Below are 15,294 nucleotides of genomic sequence, written 5' to 3'. Positions count from 1 at the left end.
TATGCGCGAGCGATCTTTATCTTTTCTCGCCATCACAGCCTCATCTCGTCTCTATTGCGTACAGCCAAGTCCTTGATGTGTATGTGATGTACGCAATACCGGTCGTACATATCTCGCAAGTTGATTTACGGACCATTGAAACATGCTGTTGCAGGGCCCTGTTTAAAGACGCGATTCGAAAAAGGAGCCCGAAAAAGTAGAGCGAATTAAATACGCCTTGAAAGAGAGAAAAAGAAATCTCGAGAAGTATACAAAGTGTACTTTTATATAGATAATAATTCCTTGTAAAAAAATAAGTATTTTTTTTTCTTTGACAAAATTTCCAGAAATGCATTGTTTTCGATACATTGTTTAGACATCTGATTTTTCAACATGTCGATGCATTTGCTGTTTTTTTTTAATTCTTCGTAAAAATTTTGCCAAGTCTACTATAATTAAATTTGATATTTATATTACATACATATTAAGATTTACTTTACATCAGAGCCAGAAAGCATTTTGCTATCGTAAATGAATTTGTTTTATGTCTATTCAAATAAAATTTTTTTTTCAAGTGTTTTAATATAAAAATTTAAATATAATTTGATTGTAATAAAATTTTACTCTAAAAACTCAAGAAATGTATTAGAAAATGAGGTATTTCGAAAACGATGCATGTCCAAAACTATACTTTATATAAAATTGTCAAATGAATGAAAAAATAAATGTACATTTCAGTCGGAAAAAATATTCAAGATATTTTATAAGGATTTAGAGGATATATTTCGGAACGATGACGTTTTTAAAAGAATGTAGTTCCAATCTTGTTGTGACCCCATTCTTTTAATTTTGAAATTAAACCTTAATTATTTATTTCGAGAGGATAGAACGTCCAGGACATTGTCTTCTATTTCTCTCTTTCTTTTTTTCTTTCTCTTTCTCCTTTCTTCCGAATATTTAGAATAAAATACTTTAAGATTATCTTCTTCTCGAAAAGATATAAGATTTCTGGAATCTTTTCTTCTTACAATCTCAGTATTAAATACTTCGAAACGACGATCCGTTGAGCGAATCGAATTATATTTTCAACGTATTGTCTGATTCTTCTTTTGATTGTTGAATTGAACGTTTCATCGAGAGAACATAATTCCAGACATTATCTCGCTCTTTTGATCTCGTGGACAACTCGCGTGTCTCGATTCGTTTCGAAGTCTCTGTGAAATCGCGACCGAAGCGAAGATTCGTCGGCTCGGCGAAAAGACACACACGTCCGTTAAAAGGAGCATAATGAGCTGTACAAAGAAGAATGAGAGAGAGAGAGAGAAAGAAAACGAAAAAAAGTAAGAGGTGGAACAAAGAAGACAAACGGGAGCTCAGCCGCCCGTCGAGACTTCCTCGGTCTCTCTCGTCTCGTCTTCTCACGTTGCTTCCACATCGTTTCGCTTGAACGCTTGTCTCGAAGCGCTCGCTGCTGACGCATACGCGCTTTTTGTCCTGCAAATGCATCCGAACAACGCGTCGGTGGTGACGGCAAAAGAAGCCGAAGATGCGAGAAATCATTACCTATTTACTCGGACGGGCAGGTAAAAAGACGGAGGTCTCTATGTCGCGTATATCGTGGATATCCGATCGCGTAAGTAAGTGTGTCAAGGAATACGCCTAAGCGTCTCTAGAGCTCAGATCGAGGACCGCATTCCAGGGAAGACATTCGCAGAGAAAGGGGGGAAACGGGCAGGTATAGCGAGAGACGCAATTAACTAACGCCAACTTTTTCGTGCGGCTCGCGCGGGTAATCAAGATAACAATACTAAATCAAGAATGTTCTCGGAGAAGATTTTATTTCAGCTCTGGACTCTCTCAAGCATCGACATCTCCTCCCCGAAAGTACACAAACGGCGGTTTGATTAAACATCGTCGGAACAACTCGAGGTTGTAGCTCGCTGTAATCAACTTCACTTACTTCAATATTGTCTGATTGGTTCTAATGTTAGATAGGAATTTATAGGTTCTAATGATTGCTAAAAATAATATATTGTTATAAATAGAAAATGACAGTGTTTTTTTAATGCGAAGAAAATTTTACCAAGAGAATACAACTAAATATTATTAACTTATGATGTTCCACTATAAATTTGAAAGTAGATGTAAACTGAATAATATAAAAATTGCGGACTTTTGCGCTAAATTCTTTAATTAATATTCTATAATTAATAAGTATCTTTCCCCATGATTATTTTCTCCATGAAAAACATGACTTTCTCGCATGAACAGAGTAAAAAAATGGAAACTTCTTTTTTTTTGTAACAGTGTTATTACACGGAAAGTCACGGTGGAAACTTCAGTACGTCATTGCGCTTAATGGCGTTCTTCAACGATATGTGGTAGCATGTGCCGACAGAATGTAGTATAAGTCCTCGCCTTCTGTGAAATTACCTCGCGAGGCGGCTTGTCATTATCCAATCCTGGGCGTTTTACTCGACCCGGCCATTTCGTGCCGATGCTGCCGAACGCGTGCATTGAAGACGAAAGTGGCGCATCTCGCCCGGTTTCGCGAGTTTTTTTCCCCTCCCAATAATATACGCGTCTCTCTTACATCAGATGGTTAATGAACGGCTTCAAAGTAGAATAGATGAATGCTTCCCTAAAAAATCAATGAGACATGAACGTGAATATTAATTTCCCTATATATGTGCTTTCCTAAAAGGATTTCCTAATTATTTTAAATTACTATTTTTTATAGAAATTATTTTAAAAATATTTAATTACATGTTTTTATTATACGTTTAGTATTTAGATTTGTTTACTTTTATTTTGTGTTTATTATTATTGGTTTTCTGCTGAATAATAATTATTTTGTTATTTTATAAGTGTCAGGGATTTTTTGATATTTTAATTAATTACATAATCTTTTTAATCTTATTGATTATATTATTTTTTATAGATACAACTTTTTTTTTTTAATTTATGTAGAGATAATAATAAGAAATATCTTCATTTATTAATTTAGGAAAATTTCTAGGTATATAATGCTAAAATTAATCTCCGTCAACTGGGAATTTTTGCCACATAAAATTTATATTATATTGTATATTTAAGTGCTAATTTATATAACTTCTATCCATTAGCAGGAAAATGGTATTAAAGATAGGGATGTTGGACTTGCTATTATTCTAGCAATCCCATTTCTGAAAAATGTTTACAGTGAATCGCAAATTAGAACACAAATATACTAGAAAATTTATTGCTAATCTAATTACTCAAAGATATTGCAAACAAATTTTGAAAATATTAAATTTTAGACGACATAAATATATTAAAGTAAAGTCAAAAATGAAAAATTAACACACAATATCAGTTTGTTATAAAAATTGTTTTCTATAATATAATTATTTGTGTCAATCTATTTTCTCTTGTAGACAAGAGTAGCATTGTCATATGTTCGTTTTTTAGTTAAATAATTCAGAAGGGATCTATTTTAAAAGCCATTAATTTACGAAATATTTTTACAAGCTTGTATTGTTATCTTTTTTGTATTTTTATATGCGTCTCGCTTTTGAGATTGAAATTTGTTACTTTTCCATTCATAATATAGATTATAGATCATATTGATATGTCTATATAAATTTAATATTTTCAAAATCTTTTGTTTTTAGTATCTTTGAGTAATTAATTATAACAAATGCTAGTATATATGTTTTTTTTATTTGCGACTCACTGTGTTTTTCCGAAGTGAAGATGCTAGAGTAACATGGCAAGTTAGCACCTTCATCTTAAGTATTATTTTCTTACTAATAGATCGGAACGATAAATTTGCACTTAGAACAGTAAATTAGCACTTAATTATGCCATACATCTAAACTTGATTCTTCATGATGAGGATGCCAAGTTAATGGAAGTATACAAATATGATGGTGTCGCGCGACATTTGTTGATCTTTCACATGCAACAGGTGTCACGCATCCACGTGGTTACACCGGCCTTAAGTAGAATTAATTCAATACTGTCAGTTTCGACGTGAACAATATAAAAACGCGTGGGTATACAGAATTCGAATTAATGGCACAGACCAAAGTTACAGTTAATCGTTAATCTATAAATATATATATAAAGATGTATCTCGTATCGAAACGTAGACGACTCATTTTGGATGCAGAAAGCACGAGGTCAATTAATATGGATAAATATTACAAAATGATACAATCCAAGCATATCAGTAAAATATTGCAATTTTATTAAAATTTGAATTTTTAAATAATATAAAAGAGAAAGAAATATAAAACTTAAATACCTCAGCAGTTTTATATAAAAAAAACATTTATTAATTATAAATCTTATATATTGATTTATTAATTCTTAAACTAGTAATTCTTAGTTGAAATCTAAATTAGAAATTCATGTTTTATTTATGTGATTGTGTATATAAGAAATATATTTTAGAATATTTTTATCATCGAAACAAAAACTCTCTTATATCACATCTAATAATATTGTTGAGAGAAAGAGAGAGATCAAAGGAAATTTTTGCAAAGTTATTTAGTAAAAACGTTAAATGTAAAGTATTCGGCTATTCAATTTTGGATCGAAAAGTTATTAATACTTCACAGATTATACGAAATTAAAACTTAACGCTATAAATACCAGCGTAATGCGTTAATAAACTGGTACCAGATCATGCGTCTATTCGCAATTGGTGATTCGTAATAATTCACAGAAATTCGTTAGTGCAGCATCTTCCACACTATTCGCGATTCTTGTCATCATAATTTGTAATTTATTATTATTTTATTTATTATTATTTTGCTTAGCATGAGCCATGAGGACATACGCCTGACATAAGACTGACAATCACGAATTTTTATGCATAGTATAACCTTATATATATATATGAATTAACACGAATAAGTTGATTTCAGCGGAGTGATTTTTCAACGAAATGAAGACGAATCAATTCATTTGTGTCGATTCATATGTGTGCTACACTATGCGTAAAAATTCGTGGTTGTGTGTCTTTATGACTCACGCTGGCAAGTAAAAAAGTAAAATAAAAATATCGTGATTCATGATTTATCAGAATTTAAACAGAAGCGCCTGTCCAAACGCTCGATGAAATATCATGATAAATTCCTGTTCACTACGATGACGAATAGTGTGGAGGATCTTTAATAATAAACGACGAATTTCCGTGAATTATTACGAATCGAGAATGTGCGCATAGTTTGACGTTTCGGGGTAATCGGCGCGTATTTTCGCGCCGATAGGGTATTAGGACTCGCGCGCGTGGGTGGCCCGTGTGAACTTGTTGCCCCACTTTCGCTTACGCATGCATAAGCACGTGCGTGCCGCCGCTGCCGTACGGGCCACGCCATTGCTCCTGTTGCTCTCGCGTATAACAAGCGGCTCGAAACGAGCTTTCCACGTGCGCGGTCGCCGGTACCACATACGCATCCTCGCGTGCACATTCGCTGCGTGAGTGCGTGCACAACAGCAGTTTATGTAAGTGATATTTAATACATACGACCAATCCCCCTCTCTCCCCCCCCCGTACCCTAGTTCTCCGTGCGACACAACGTCGCTCTCGTCTTCCTATTGTGAAACGTGAAAGCCAAGAGACCGCACGCAACAGCAGCCACACCATCTGTCGCACCGCGTGACTCGAGGAATTATAAAATGAGATAAATGCTTCAACTCCTTGATCCACAGTGTGCTTAAACGTTTTACAATGTAATTCGGTACGCGTAAAATTATCGCATTTAATTTATAATTAGCATTTATAATTAGTAATTATTCGCTAGATTCTGTTTAGGAAAATTTGCATTCATTTATACACTCACACACACATACATACATACATACATACATACACATATATATATTAATATATTATATATATATATATATATATATATATATATATTAATATTAAGTATTATTATTATTATATATATTAATATTGTTTATATTCAAAAGCAAGACATTAATGAGGTCAATTTAATAGCCTAACCAGTATGTGTTAGGCAACCCTTCCCTATAGATATATAAACATGTATGTGTGTACATGTACATATTTTTTATATTTTTTTATTAAAAATTAAATTTTTTTATTAATCTATCTGCACTTATATAATATATAAATTATATAAATGTATTTTTTTGAGATGGTGGATATTTTAATAGATGTGAGCATATTTAGATAGATTTTATGCAAAGGAAAGTTCAATCCAATCAAATGTTAGAAAATATTTAATGCCAAGGTGTTCGGCACCTTAGCATTAATTAAATGGTAAAACGTTTTGCAAGGAAGTCTCTACAAATATAAATGTTAAATGATATTATCAAGAATTACATTATTCGAGATTCCGCTATCAAGGATTACAACAATCCAGTATTCTGTAAATGCATGTCTGGCAATTACTTCGTATATGATTCCGTGAAAAGATTAACCTTTAAATATTACAACGCGTTACCCAACCTTAGCGTTCTCGCACCGTTGACATTGCGTGCATGCGTGCGACGCGTGTCTAGAAGAGAACGAGAGAGAAAACACATCCGTTTTATTTTATTGTCAAATACGGGCCGAAATAAATCTAGCAAGAACAATAGCAACGAGGTGCGAAGTGTTTTACGAATTTCGCTCGTTAATCGGTGTGTCAACCATGGGATGTCGTAATCGCGAACCGTAACTCTTTTTTGTAACTCTCGGTGTCGACGGGTGATTCCCGATGCTGACGCAATCGCGTTATCCAAAGATGTAGATCGTTCATTTAATTTCGCACGACGTGTCTCTAGAAATAGAAACAAGTCATATATTTAATGTTGCAATAAATTTCATTTGCGCGTGCGACACAACGATCCTCTAACGATTCGAAAGTCCCGACTATGATTTCGTTCTGCGTAAACATAAAGGTATGCCTATAAATAATGTCTGATATCGTCTGTAAAAATCGATATGGATCATTAATTCAAGCGAATTTTAAAATCAATCGGAAATCTTGTCGCAACAACGATGCCATCGTTCAAACATTTGACCTCAAATTTGATGAAAGACAAGCTGAGAATTTGCATTTGTATGCTTTTAATGTTCGGTGCCGGCGTGATTAATTTTTTTCTTTATCAATTGATTATTAATTATATCCCTTTTATATTACAAGTTTTACTCATGTTATCTGTCGAGGGCTGGTGAATAGGAAGATTTATGACTGGATATATTATGACAGGATAACTCCATAATACATACATTGAAATGATCCAAATGTTGTACGATTCAATTTATAAGCAATTCTGAATTTTTTATATTATTTAATTATCTAATTTTTCGATATTTTTGATCGATATTTCGAGTTTTATGTATGTAAATTTAAATGTGTAAAAATTTCTCTTCAAAACTTTGTTTATTTTTTTATCTAATCTTCAAAGTCAGAATCAAGAATAATTTGCATTATTCCTTAAAATCTCCATCTACATATCATCATAAGGAAAAAAGAAAAAGAGAACTTTCTATAATTATACGGCTTGTACCTATTATCATTTCTAAAAATTATATTTCTCGCCAATCATACATTTTCTAAAATTTTTATATATTCGTATAATTATATAATCATTCATATTTCATATAATTACATGTTATGTGCCACACTGAATTTTTCTGGCTTGTCGAACTACAAATAACGGTCGCGAATTAAAGTGTGCGGTATAAATAACGATCGATTCCGTTGAATTATTTAAGTTTCGTCGTGTGCGTCGTCACTTTCTCCAAAAATTCTGCGCTTACCATAAAATTCCGGTTTACATCGGCGCGATTCGTTACAATAATCGACGTAAGGACGATGTATTCCGGCCGATTCGAAAGTATCCCTAGTGATGAGTAAGAGTTCGCCGCGATGGATCGAAGAGCGTAGCCGGAGGTGAGATCTGAATGTCGTTGGGAAATTCCAGTATAAAGTTCGCCTTATGAAATCTCGAGACGGAATGGAAAGAATCACACTCGCAACGAGGGGTTCCGGATATATGTATATATTAATAAATGTCGAGTTTCGCTCGCGGAGAGAGACCACCCGAAGACAATCGCCCACACGAGAACACCTGTCATCATCATTGCATAAGAGCTGCATATGTTCGTTGACGCCGTAGACTGATAGAGAAATTGGGATCGTTTAGTGTTCTGCTTTTTCGTGTAAATAATCAATTACGATTTTATGTTTTATGTTTTATGTCTCAATATAAATAAAAACAGATGTTTATCGTTGCTGAACAAACGACGTTTTTTTTTGCATGCGATGCGTCATATTAAAGCGCATAAAATAATGAATTATCTTCTGCTTAAATATGTAAAATATGACAGTATTAGAAAACAATATAATGTGTGTTCCTATAATTATTAATATAGCGCTATATTCTGAAATCTTTTTTGATCTCAATAATAATATTATTTATATAAATTTATTACGAGGTCTATTGCATTATTTTTTATTGATAGAGTCTATCGATTGAATTTAAATCGAGTCTTCTTATCGAAAATGTCGAGGCATTAATAATCGAGTTATAATCGATTGAAAAAGTAAATGATTCCTTGCGAATTGAACTTTAGGGACCTGAATGGGAAAATAGAACTATATTTCTTGTATAATTTGTTAACAGAATTTTAATGATTTATATATTTATATAAAGATATATGTATAGTAATAAAAATTGGAAAGTTCGTTCCCCGATGATAAATGATGATAGTTGACAAGTGATGACAGTTTTGCTAAGGAACAAACAAAATAATTCTATCACTAAAAGAATCTTTTTAATATAATCTCTAGTTTATATAACGTAACAGCACATGTACCGTTTTCGATATACAATTATGCCAATGACTAGTTATAGTTAAAGCACATTCATAAAAAGAAAACATTATATTAACGATAAATGTTAAATACACTATTTGATTTTATAGAATGCCAAAAGGTTGCGCATATAAAGAGGCTATGATGGATTACTTTGATTGAAGCGAGGTTCAAATCAAGAGATTATTATAAGATAACACGCGAATACAGAGATGAATTTATGTATTAGCTAAAAAAAAGATACTTTAGCTTAGAATTCTAAATAACGGGGGATCTCGTGCCATTCTAAGACAATATTTTTCTAGCATTTATTAGTATTCAGTCAAGAAGCAAAACGCTTTATTAATTTTATTACTCGGAGAGCCAACGCCATCATTCAAATTCACCAATGGCCGGATTAAAAGACAAAGTTTACGATGTTTATCATCGAAGCAATGTTATTTCGAAGCCTCGAGGTAAAATCCGGTCGCAGAATCCTTGACGCAGTTCCGTGATTAAAGCAAGAATGCACAGAGAACCGCGGCAAATTAGTTAAGGTGAAAGATTAAATCTCGTGGGAACCGCTAATTGGATCTCTGGTACAGATTGTCTCGCGATTTCGTTTCGCTTTATTTCTTCACGGTAGCCGATCACAAGTAAACCGGTCGATCGCGCTGTCGGTTATTAATTGTGTCTAGTTATAAATTCCTCTTCTTACAGCGTATATCGTTTATCACAATTCTCCATGTCGTTGCGACTTATGTTGTGTAATATATCTCATTACAGACGTCCTTCTGCGGACTTTGTTGGAATTTACAAACGTCATATGCAATGCTGTTACAGGAAAATGTGTTTAATTTTAGCGCATCATACGTATATTGAATATGTCCGGGAAAATACCCATGGTAAATTTTATTGTACATAAAACGGTAAATTTTATTGTACATAAAATTATCACAATTGTAATATAATAAGAAAAGCTGCACACATATATTAAAAAGATAATTTAAATTTATGTAATTATGATACAAATTTCGGATAAAAATTAGAGAAATAAATTTGATATGAATAAATTAATTTGAAAATTGAAAAAAGATACGTATATTGTTTGTTCTGTTGTCGTGCAATTTAATGCGAATTTTATTTGCTGAATAAAATTTGTTTCTCGTAAGAAATTACGCAATTTTAGATTGTCGTAAATAACACAGTGTTACTCTATTATTTGTCGCATTGATATGATATTATTGATGTATAAAATCTCACAGCTTATGTTGATCGCGAAACGCATAAATTTCTGAAAGATAAAGCCTGGCGACACAAATATATTCGCGCAATATTTGTAATTGAGTCGGATATTTATGGGACATCTGGAATGATGATTCGGTGACAGTTATCGTTGATTTATCGGAAATGCTTGAGCAATTCTTACATATACTTCTTTCATTCTCTCTCTTCAAGATCTTTAAATTAAATAGAATAGTATTGAAAAGTCAATTCGCACCTTATTTTTAGCTTTGTCATTATTATCGAGTTATCAGTAAGAAGATGATGTTCAAAAATGAAATGTCCGTCGCGTTTGCTGGTAATTCAGAAAATGCAATTCGGAAGGTATGAGATATAAGACAATTTAAGATAATACTTATATAATTGTTATATTTATTTTACAAGGCAGCTAAAATAATTCGAGTGTAAAATAATTTATGCGAGAGAAACATAAATTTGAAAAAAATCAAATCTATAAATAAAAAAATTCCGTATATATTAAACAATATGATATCTATGGATTCAAGGATCCTATAAAACCAGAAATCTATGAATCGGAGAATGTCGAGATTCGTTCGCATCGTTTCGATAAACACGGCTTTGACGAATAAATTTCCACGCTTTACGGACGAATAAGAACTGGAAGGCGATCGAAGAAGAACTTGACGGTCCTAAACCGTTATTTACAGTCTAGTGCATCGCACGAGAAACTTACGCCACGATCTTTATTGTGTGACGTCTCTCTTGATAACCCCGCGACGAATGAATCTATTAATCGGTATTTCTGAATTGTCATTTAAAGTGAATTAATTTACAGACGGATATTTCTCTTCACAAAATTCTTAATTAAAACAGCTAGTAATTTCTCCAATACTCCTATTGTCGGTATAATTTTATTTTACACAATCTACGGAATAAAATAATTATATTAGTTACTTTATAGCCTACAGTATATTTTATTAAATTATTAAATTTATTTCGTGGAAAGATAAATTCTGTATAATACTTTACATTATTGAATATTTTTATTCTAAGAGAATAAATAAGGATGTATATAAGTTAGCGTTGAGTCTCCCAAAAATCTCGCGTGTTTCGATTTAATTTCAACTCCTGAACAAAATATACCTATTTCGATACATTACAATAAGCCACAGCTTTGTCAGCTTAATACCCTTGTTCATATGAGAGAAAAAGAAAGAGTGAGAGAGAGAACTCTGACTGAAAACTCGACGCCGAGAAAATGACACAAAGGCCAGCCGAAGCCGCGCCGCGACAACAAACGCGACGATCGCACGGTTTGAATCGACGCTAACGAGATTTATGATTGGCTTAAATTTTAAGAGAAAGCGGCTTTCAACGACGACGTGCCGCGGTCTGGACGCACATAGAAGCCTCGGAAATGCGTGCGCCCAACGCATTAATCTGTGCACAGCCGATCGCTGCTGCATTCTACCTGTTTGTTCTCAAAACGCCTTCTCTCGTATACGCGCGTTCTCCGATGCACACACACACACACACACACCTGTAAGAAATAAAAAAAGGAAGGGAATTACGCGTATTATTGCGTCACGCGTAAAGCCGACTCGTGAGATTGCGTGAAAAATTCCCACGTTTCTTTTTTTAACGCCACTTGGCGCGGACGTACGGATAATGTGGAAGGACTTGCAATTAAATAGTAATACCGAGACGAGATAAGGACAAGAATAATTTTTTTTTACTTATGATAATCGTAAATTAAAGCTAATCATAGATTGATGTGCAAATTACAAACGAGCTACAAATTTGTTTCTATATCAAGATTCCTCCGTTTTAAATTTTTATTAATTTATTTCCGTTTTATATTTCAATTTAATTTAAAAAATCTGAATTACACTCTCTTTTAGAAGATAAAATTAATTTTTTCTATGTACAAGATATTACACTTTTTTGTGTTTTTCTTAGAAACCTCTATGTTTTTTTTTTTACAAACAGATATGCGAGATATGCCTTCATGCTTCACGATCATCCTCATTAACAAATATATAAATAGCTCATTAGTTTCATAAGGCATCTCATTACGATTATCCGCTACATTCCGTTTGGCGCGCCTCTGAAACGTCATTATCAGACATCCGGATATCTGTCATTGGTCAATCAGGAGGTCCCGCAATTGAAGACATCCGGGACATACTTGTTGCACGAAATTGAGACCTGGCTCCTGCTCGGGAGATCCCAGGACGAAAAAGACACCTCGTTCCGCGCGCACCTCGAGATTCGCGATATCTTTATGTATTTTGCGCTAGCAGAGTAAATAAATCCGATATCAAACGCGTGCGTACACAATGTTGCATGTTATCTCAAATATCCTAAGTACTCGCGAGTGCATACTCTTCAAATTCTTCTGGTCTGTACATAATATCAGCATAATCGAGAGATAAACATAATATATGTTCGAGATGATCAATCATTAAAATTTCAATAAAATATCCTTAGTTGCTTTTTCTCTCTCTCTCTCTTTCTCTGTTGCGCGCACGCGCGTGCATTCTTCGCTAAAAAAAATTAAACGAAAGTACATGCAACTGCGAGCGAAAAGTCTCTTCTCAGAGATGAGCATCTTAGAAATACTCTCTGTCAAATGCATATATTGCATAAACGTGAGAAATGGCATTGATAACGTTACACAACGTTAGGGGCCCACCGAAGAATTGATGCTATCCCATTAATATTAATATGCAGATATTTACGATATAATATTGCAAATTGCAATTTGTACCAAGTAAACGCAACTTTCGCTCTCACATAATCGGCACATAATTTACAATCGATGTTTTTTAATTGTAAATTATGTATTACGTATTATTTATTACGTATAATTGAAATAACTGAAATACTAATGGCATTGAAACCTGAATCATAAGCAATTAAGAGTGAAATATTTTTCACGAGATATTATTAATCGTTAAAATAAATTCATCAATTCTAGAAATATATTTAGTATCGAATATTAAAGAATTTATAATGAGATTGTGCATTCTCTCTTTCTTTCTCTTTCTCTAGAAATTTGCCGTGAATAAATTATAATTTTTGTATTTAAAGCGTGTTCGCACGGTATGTTCTTTCTCTTGATAGGCATTTCTTGTTTGAAATATAGATAAACAATTTTAAGATTGCGTTTTCTATATTCACAATCGTAAATTATGTTACTTATTAGGATTTATAAGAAGATATATATGTGCTACATACATATTCATGAAAGTTCTCACGATACAGTCGAATTATTCGAACCGTATAATTACGAACTTTAACAGAGTAAGAAACGATGTATCATTCGATAGTGATCTTTTTAATCATCGTTGTATATATAAAGTATACTCTTTGAAAATATATGGAGGATCTAGAAAACGATTTTTTGATAATTTTATCTTTATATTATAAACTGCTGCAATCCATCGATTGGCAAGCTGTATATTATATATGTTTAAACTATATAAAAATATATATCTATCTTTGTTTATATAATATATTCAATGTCTTAAAATTTTGAACATATAATACATTCTTTATTCTAATTCCTAGTGATAAAAAAAATGAAAATGTTATGCAAATAAAATAAATGTTCATCTTGTGAGTTATTCAATTTTTTCAGTAGATTTAGAAATCTAGCGTTTGAAACCTAAAAAGTTTTATGTTTCTCCTTTACATAAGAAAAAGCATTAGAAAATACATATGATAAAAAATCTTACTTTAGAAAATTGCACAAAAATCTTTGAAATATTTCTTTATCTGTAATTTTGAATAAAAATACCTGGGAGAGAGAGAAAGAGAGAGAAATCAAGGAATTTTCAGAAAATTTTTTAAATAAAAATTTGAGTAAATGCTCTGATAACATATTTACATATTGGGGAAAAGAGAAGCACTCGATTAATACATCCACATACATCACGAACGACATGCGTAATTTACGATATAAATGTATAATATACATCTCTCTCTTTCTCTCTCTCAATAGATATTTCACGCGAGTTGATAGCCGCGACATTAGCATACAGTAGGCAAGATATTTGATAGCGATAAGGATAATTTTCGCTCATTTTTTTCTTTTCCAATGTCACTGATTCATAGCGATGTTCTCGTAGGCATGTGTCAATCATGACAATTAATTCGACGATTTGTAATAATTGAAAAAAATTGAGGTCGTTAAAGAGAGGGAGAAGGATGACCGTTTCTCTCGTGACTCACTACACGATATAATTCATATCCACCTTGGCTCGCATATCACGATCCACAAATTTGTTTTCTGCGCGCCAATTGCAACCGGAACTGGCTACCGGTTGAGTGCAGTTTAGCTATTCTTAAGAGTGGTTAAATGATTTTAAAGGGACTGTGGAGGCGCCGCGTCGCGTCTCTTCGCAGATCACGATGATTCATCGTGCGGCGTCGTTCCCTGCTTGTGCTTCGACGCCGCCACTTCCGGTTGTCACCGATGACGACGTAATTCTGCATTTGCTGCAATGACCAAGATGCATCTCTCCGTGTATAGAGAGCATACAGAGATTCTACGATATCATAATAATTATATTATGTACCAGAAGAGGAAATTTATGAAAAATAATATTTTATTTCCTAGAAATTTTTAATAATTAAGAGTTCGTATATGTATATATGTGTACAATTAATATTTGTGTTCCATTTTAATATTATTTTTAACTTTATATCATAATAATAATAATAAATCTATTTTAATTTTTAAACTCATTATTTATTATGATGTCAAGTTATTTTGCAACACAGAAAGTAATTTTTCTTTAATAATTCAATTCAATTGTATTTGATTATGCATAGATTATTCTAAATTTTTCGCGATTCTGTTATTTTAGATATCTAGATTCGAATTAAATTTGCATAATGATTGAAATATTAATCTTTTCAGAACTATATCTTTTAATTGTAACATCATATAAATAAATCTTTGATTTAAGATTATGTTAAAAAATTTTGTTTGAAAAGTAAAAAGTTTCTATTGTAGATCTCGACTCTTTGAACTCTCTCTCGGCGAACGAGAGGCTTACGAGAATTCTCACACCCTCTAGTCCATTATCCCTCGTCTGTGCTAGAATCGCGTCAATGGTCATGGCTTCAACGAGCTAATTTTACGAGCGCCGACTCGTCGTCGTCTGGTCTTTCTCATGGTTGTGGTGAGATGGGAAAAGAGTAGTTCGCCAGTTGTTTTATCGTCGTGAAACAGTAGCCGAGAGTGGACTTGAAGAGG

At 32.9% G+C, this 15,294-nt stretch overlaps 1 protein-coding gene and 1 long non-coding RNA gene across 5 annotated transcripts in view; one reads left to right on the top strand and one right to left on the bottom strand.

The window, feature by feature from the left end:
- The window catches only part of LOC145977051 (uncharacterized), a 45,516-nt gene that overhangs the window by 14,997 nt on the left and 15,225 nt on the right, over window positions 1-15,294 (bottom strand). For 3 of the 4 annotated variants that reach the window (XR_014440397.1, XR_014440395.1, XR_014440396.1), the window contains exon 3: window positions 2,413-2,620. The exons of the other annotated variant lie outside the window; for it this stretch is intronic. This is a non-coding gene — a long non-coding RNA (uncharacterized LOC145977051). The remainder of the gene's footprint in view (window positions 1-2,412; window positions 2,621-15,294) is intronic. 4 annotated transcript variants of the gene reach the window in all.
- Mav (TGF-beta domain-containing family member maverick) overlaps window positions 1-15,294 on the top strand; it is a 33,258-nt gene that overhangs the window by 4,973 nt on the left and 12,991 nt on the right. The window lies entirely within an intron of this gene.

The sequence above is a fragment of the Camponotus vicinus genome, unplaced genomic scaffold (genome assembly GCF_025532165.1).
Source record: "Camponotus vicinus isolate PSW18456_S1 unplaced genomic scaffold, iyCamVici1.0 SCAF_9, whole genome shotgun sequence".
NCBI lineage: Eukaryota > Metazoa > Arthropoda > Insecta > Hymenoptera > Formicidae > Camponotus > Camponotus vicinus.
The sequence above is the reverse complement of the archived record's forward strand: the minus strand, read 5'-3'. Positions and strand labels throughout refer to the sequence as shown.